Source organism: Vombatus ursinus, unplaced genomic scaffold (assembly GCF_900497805.2).
Source record: "Vombatus ursinus unplaced genomic scaffold, bare-nosed wombat genome assembly UNPS02014810.1, whole genome shotgun sequence".
Lineage (NCBI taxonomy): Eukaryota > Metazoa > Chordata > Mammalia > Diprotodontia > Vombatidae > Vombatus > Vombatus ursinus.
This window is the reverse complement of record NW_020954588.1, coordinates 18,753,552-18,761,024: the sequence shown is the minus strand read 5'-3', so window position 1 is coordinate 18,761,024 and position 7,473 is coordinate 18,753,552. Positions and strand designations below refer to the sequence as shown.

The window sequence follows — 7,473 nt, the reverse complement described above, 5'->3', positions numbered from 1 at the left end:
AACATTTAAAAACATGATCCTGATCAGGGGTCCATAGATTTCACTGGATTACCCAGTAGGACCATGACACAAAACAGGGTAATACCTCATGCTCTAAGGCATATATTATTCTGACTTCTATTAGATGGAGCTAGTCTAATTTTTAAATGCTATGCACAACTCACACAAATAGAAATATCACTATCACAGAGTTCATCCTCTATGGCCCCATGTTTGATATTTGGAGAGTTTTGAGTGTGTAAAGAGGGGAAGAAATACGAATAATGTCAAAAGTGGAAGAGAGAGAAGGAAACAGCATGCATGATTGGTAAGAGGAGATTCATCTCAAGTAGGGAGCCAGCCTGAACATGCCATTGGTGTAGACCAAAGCCTCATTGATGGTCTATAACCAAAATATCTTGTGTGATTCTACAATGGGATCCTCCCCAGCCTTTAACTGTCCCACAACTATACACCTGATGGGGGTGGGCTAGTGGTCCTGGGATGTAATTCTGCATTGCACTTTCTGAAAATGGAAGGCCAGATAATGTCTCCATGATGGCTAATTTGCTCTGGATTTGCTGCCCTTCCCATATAAGGCAGAACCCATCAGTATATGTTGCTCCTAATTGAGTTCCATCATTATCAAATAACTGATAGTAATGTTGAGTAAAGCTGGATCTAATCTACTCTGAAACGGGCTTCTTGCCCATTCTGGACCCTCACCCAATAGCAGAAACTGCCAAATGCAGGTTCCTTCCAACTTTTAAATTCTGTGATTATGGCATCTTATGGTTGTACTGAGGCCCAAAGCACTAGGGGCTGGCACAATGGTAGCAGTCAATAAATATTATTCTTTACTCATTCATTCATTTAATTATCCACCCATCAATCAATCAATCAATCAATCAATAAACTCTTATTAGGCCCTTACTATGTGCCAGGCACTGTGCTAAACACTAGAGATACAAGAAGAGGCAAAAGACAGTACTTGCCCTCAAGGAGGTTAACTCTTATGGGGGAGACAACATACAGATGTTTATATACATATGCACATGCACACATAAATATGTATATATGTATGTGTATATATACACACACATCCAGAATAATTAGGAAATAATTAGCAGAGGGAAAGTACTAGAATTAAGAGGGGGTAGAGAAAAAGCTTCAAGTAAAAGATGGGATTTTAATTAAAGCTTAAAGGAAGCCAGGTTGGTCAGAAGAGTGGGAGATAAAGTTCCAAGCATGGGGAACAGCCAGAGAGGATGCCCAGAGCCAAGAGATGGAGTGTCTTGTTTATGGAACAGCCACGAGGTCAGTGTCACAGGATCAGAGTACATGTTGGGGAGTGAGGTGGAAGAAGACTGCATCTTTTCATTTGTTTGATTCTTCCAACAAGACTGGAAGATATTTGCTATTGTCCCCTTTTACAGATATGGAAACTGAGGCTCTGACGGGCTGATGTGAATTGTCTGAGGTTTATATAGCAAGCATATGAGGCAGGATTTGAATCCAAATCTTCCTGGTTCTTTCCAATATACTGCACTATCTCCTCCTTTCTCCTAGGCACTGACTGGGTTGCCTCTCTCGTTGGATATCACAGTTAAGCTATTTGTGCTATTGCTATTATTATCATTGTTGTTATAATTGAAAATTTGTTTCTCTTCCTGAAGACTTATTGATCCAATTATATATTTTTCTTAACATAGAAATATAATGTGTGACTTGTAGAACTGGAACTTATGAAGGAAACTAGAAAGAGAGTGTGAACAATTTCTTCTCTCCCTATTCCTAGAAAAAACACCCATCCTCTCCGCAGGGTGGATCTGTAGTGGGGCCATTTAAAAAAAAGAAAAAGTGAAGAATAACACATATATGACTGTAGGGAATTGGGACACTTACAGAGAGACATTTTACATCAGTCCTATGCAGGTTGAATTTGCAAAAAAAAATTTTTTTTCACTATAACAAGGAATTTTGTCTTGTGCCCTGGTCAAAACACATCTGAAATATTGGGTCCTGGGTGCTACCATCAGGGAAGAACAGGGATCCACTAGACTATGTCTTGAGAAAGGCAACCAAGATGGCGGAAGTCTTGAGTTCATTTCATATAAGGACCAGCTGGAACATGTAGTCTGGAGAAGAGAAGGTTTAAAGGTTGTGTGATCAATCAATCCCTCCTAGGATTTGAAGGGTTGTCACCGGGGAGAGGAATTAGACTTCTGTTCAGCCCCAGAGGGTAGAACCAGCACCGCCATGGAAAAAGGCTACAAAGAGGAGGATTTAGATTTAATGTATGGAAAGGAAAAACTCCCTAAATGATCAGAGTTGTCTAAAGGCAGAATGGTCTACCTTGGGTGGGAGTGGGCGGGTGTCCCTCTGCAGGGGGACTTCAAACAAAGGCTGGATACTTGCAGTCTGGAATGATGTAAAGAAGATTCCTGTTAGATTCAGAATGGGCTAGATGGCACATGGGGTCCCACTCTGGGATTCTCGAGGAAGCTAGATGGCAAAAAGGATGGAGCACACTTGGAAACAAGAAGACCTGAGGTCACATTTGTACTCAGACACCTACTGGCTGGGTGACCCTGCTTAAGTCATTTAACCTTTGTTTGCCTCAGTTTCCTCACTTGTAAAAATGGAGATAATAGTACTTACCTTTCAGGGCTGTGAGGATCAAGACAAATACTTTGCAAACCTTGGAGTGTTATATAATAGAAATATATTATAAACGTATACTTATATATGATATAAATAACAGAGTATGTGACTATGAGTTATAATGTAATGTGATATCTATCTATAACATTGTACAGAATAACAATATAAAATATATACTATATATGGTATATAATATATACCCCGTGCTATACTATAATATATTACAAACAAAATATAATGTGTTTATATACAATAATGTACTATATGATATTATTTATAATAAAATATATAACAATATAATTAGATAGTATGCTATAATATATTATGTTTATTTATTTATAATAAATATATTTATTATTATACAGTATTACACATATTACTACATTTATAACATTATATTGCACTATATTTCAATGTATTATATCATTTGTCACATAACATGTAACATATCGTACTAATAAGCTACATATACTCTAATATAGTATAGTATTTAGCAGCTATATTCCATGTAAAGTATAATGTACAGTATGTAGTAATAGAATATAGAATATATAGTATATATTACATACTATATATACTTTATAATATAAATATATAATTAAACATTTATTCTATGATAAACATTAAACAAATATATGAATATTAATATGTTTTTTATGACAAATATTAAATAATAGCAATGTGATCAATGTAAAACAAATATAGAAATAACACCATTTATTATATTAAATATAGAATAATATTGTGGCAGCTAGGAGGCACAGTGAATAGAGTGTTGGGTCTGGAGTCAGGAAGACTTGAGTTCAAATCTGCTCTCAGGGACTTACTAGTTGTGTGACCCTGGGCAAGTCACTTACTCCTGTTTGGCTCAGTTTCCTCATCTGTAAAATAGGGACAATAAAAACACCTATCTCGCCTGGTAGTTGTAAGTATCAACAGAGATAACATATAAAGCTCTTCACAAACCTCAAAGCAATGTATCAATGCCCGCTGTTGTTATTGTTATTATTATTACTCGTTGTCAGGAGTATTGCAAAGGGGATTCTTGGGCAGGAATGGTTTGGACCTACTGACCTCTAAAGTCCCGTCTAACCTCACGGTTCTGAACCTGTAGAGATCATATGACAGTCATTGGTTGAGACCTGGGGAAGGCCTTAGTGGTCAAGTCTAGCTTCCCCATTTTACACATCGATCAATTAATCAACCAATAGGCATTTATTAAGTGCTGACCACTGGCTGGGCTGAGCATGTGACAGGTGCTGGAGATAGATACAAAGACAAAACCAAAACATCCCTGCCCTCAAGATTACAGTGAGAGGTTGGGGTTGGGGCAGAATAACATGCAAGCTATATGCAGGATACATAGACATAATTAATAGAAAAGGCATTGGAATTTAGAGGGGTTAGGGCCTAGTGTCAGGGAGACCTGAGTTCAAATCCAGCTACAGATAGTAGCTTCGTGATCCTGGGCAAGTCATTTATCCTCTGTCTGCCTCAGTTTCTTCATATGTAAAATGGGTATAATAATAGTACCTAATTCCCAGGGTTGTTGGGAGAATCAAATGGGACAATATTTATAAAGCACTTAGCACAGTGTGTGGCACATAGTAGGTGCTTACCAGGCAAGCTAGTTCTCACAAGAATGGATAGAGCTCTGGGCCTGGAGTCAGAAAGACCTGAGTTCAAATTTGGCTAAAGACATTTACCAGCCATGTGACCCCTGGGCAAGTCATTTAACTTTTTTTTGCCTCAGGTTCCCCTGTGAAATGGGGATAATGACAGTATCTACCTCACAATGTTATGGTGAGGAACAAATGACATAATATTTGTTAGACACTTAGCACAGAAACTGGTACATAATAGGTGTTATGCACTTGCTTTTTCCTTTCCTCCTTCCTTAATAGTCAGTCAACAAACATTAAGTGTCTACAATGAGCCAGCCACTGTGCTAATTGTTGACTGAGTGATTGAAAAGAAATGATAAATGTGAAGAGTTTAGAGAAACATGGGGGAGACTGATACCATCTGCCGTGGACTAAAGTCAGCAAACCCAGGTGACTGATTTGTGGTCACCGAAGTCTCTTTCTACTCTGGCATCCAATTCAATTCAATTCAGTTCAACTTTTATTGAGCACTTCACTCTGTGTCAGGGTCGGTTACAGAGAATAGATTTATATTCTACCAGGAATAGAAAATTCATACATACATAGAAAATAAATGTGAAGTACATTTCATGAAGATATTGTGATCCTATAATCTTTCTGGGCCTCAGTGAACCTCTCTCTCAAAGGAGGAAGTTGGACTGGCCCATCATCCCCTCTAGCTCAAAGCCTAGGCTCCTATGAGATGCAATGACCTGTCCAGGGTCCCACAGCCAGTTAGTGACAACACAGGGAATGAGAAACTTGGTTTAGGTTTCTTCAAGTAGCTGTAGCTCCTCCTGAATAATTCGGGGACCCCAGGAGAGTCTGATGCTGAGCTCACTTCTGGAAAACTTAGCCCCAAAGGGCTTTGGAACAGGAGACTGAGAAGTAGGTGAAGGTAAATCTCACCTTTCACACTTTCAGTATTCCTTGGAGCAGCCCTACTAAATCTGGCCCCTCTCTCCCCCACCTTTGGCTAGCATTTCTCCATCCCACCCCCAAGCTTCATTGCAATTCTTTTTTTATCTAGCTTTTTTAATTGCTTCTCTATCTACTTGTCTCTGAAGTAGAATGTAAATTTCTCGAGAATATTCTTGTCGTTGTAATAATAATAATTCATTGGTAACATTTATGTAGTGCTTACTTTGTGCTAGGCATTGTGCTAAATGCTTTACAACTATTTGATCCTCAATTGATCCTCACAACAACCCTGGGAAGCAGGTGCTATCATTATCCTCATTTTGCAGATGAGGCAACTGAGGAAACAGGTTAAATGACTTGCCCAGAGTCACGGAGCTACAAAGGCTCTGAGGCTGGTTTTGAACTCAGGTCTTCCTGACTGTAGGTTCAGCTCTCTAATCACTGCTTACACTACTTGGTACATAGTAGGTACTTAATAAAATACTTGTTAGATTGAATGCAATTTTATTTTTTTAAATTAATAATCATTTTTTTTTTCTTATTTCACCCCCCTCTCCATTTAATAAGAAAAGAAAACCCTCACACCATTGGCTACATCCAAAGATGAGTCTCATTCTGTACCTTGAGTAAATCACTTCTTTCTTAAGGAATTTGTTTTCATCATCAGTCCTCTGGAATCCTGGTTGGTCATTGCATTGATTAGCATTCTTCAGTCTTTCAAAATTGTTTGTATTTACACGATTGTTGTAGGAATTGTTCACCTAGTTCTGTTCATTTCACCCTCTATCAGTTTGTACAAGTTTTGCTTAGTTTCTCTGAAATCCTCCCTCCCTTCCGTCATTTCTTACATTGCAGATGCATCATTCCAACACGACTGAATTGAATTGAATTTCCGGGAAGCTTTTGTTGATGCCTTTAGTTTTCACATGGAAGGAATTTCCAGAGATCTTCCCCACCCCTACCCTCCCTGTGCTGTTCCCCCACTGAGCCCTGCTTTGCAACAAAGAAACGCAGTTAAGCAAACAAACTGATACAAGTATCTTGGCTACAAGTATATACAACATTCTGTACCCATAGACCCCGTCCTTTCCAAGAAAAGGAAAGAGGTGTTCTTCACATCTTCTCCAGGCCCAAGATAGGTGATTATAATCACACAGCATTTGGCCTCATCTTTGTGTTATTTTCACATATATTATTACAGTCATTGTGTATGTTGTTCTGGTTCTGTTTCCTTGACTTTACCTCACTTCCCACAAATCTTCCCATGTTTCTCTGACCTCTTTGTATTTGTACTCTCTTACTGTAAAGAGATATTCCATCACATGTCCCAGCCATAGGGCACCCAGTGGATGGACTGCCCACTTTGTGTCTGGGTTTTTACTCTTTGGACAGCACCTCAGAAAGTCTGAGAGGAGATGAAAGGATGTGGGTAACTGAAGCCTCTAGGGGATTATCTGCAGCTCAGCTGCTGCTCTCCTGGTCTGGTCTGCCCACAGACAGGCGGCTTCTCAGAGGAAGCCATCAGACAGCCCAAAATGGGGGGTATTGGGGAGGGGAAGCAATCATAAAGTTAAAACCCAATGAGATAATCGAGATTAGCTTTTGTGTGATCTTGCCATGTTTTCACCTATTTCAAAACCCGAGTACCCCAGGCCTGTTGAGCAATGGGGCCAGCAGCCCAGGGCAAACACAGCCCAAGGACTGATAAGAATCCCCAGAGTAAACAGTAAATACCGACTAATGGGTAAGTCACTAAAGTAGGTAAGACCCAGACCAAATACACGCCCTTAGTCAAACACTATTTCATTAACTCAGGTTACAGTGGCTCAGGGAAATTTTCCCCTTTATGCTTGTCAGATGAAAATTAATTATCCATCATGCATCAATCACTCTTAGTTCTGACGTCTTGTGTGAACATTAAGGATTCCAAAGCATTTTGTCCAGGTGGGCCCTGGAGTACACTCGGGTGTCCCCTGCTTTCTGATTCTCTGGCCAAGTGCTCGTGGGGTTTACGCTGCTCACTCTGGAAGACTCCTATTAAAAAAAAAAAAGCTTGGGGTTGGGGAGTTTTTGACAAGTGGAAAACATTTTGTCTAGCAGAATAGAAGATTGGCGTTGTTGAGTCAACCTAATGGAGCAAGCATGAATGACTGCCTACTTTAGTGCTGCAGAGTTATTTGGTCGGAAAGACCATAGTTCTAGAATTGAAATGTACCTTACTTAGAAGAGATCTCATCCAACCGCTTTATTTTTTCAGATGAGGAAA

General features: G+C 39.4%; 1 pseudogene; it reads right to left on the bottom strand.

The window, feature by feature from the left end:
• Positions 1-319: 319 nt before the first annotated feature.
• Positions 320-692, bottom strand: LOC114053179 (annotated as a pseudogene).
• Between the last annotated feature and the right edge of the window lie 6,781 nt (positions 693-7,473).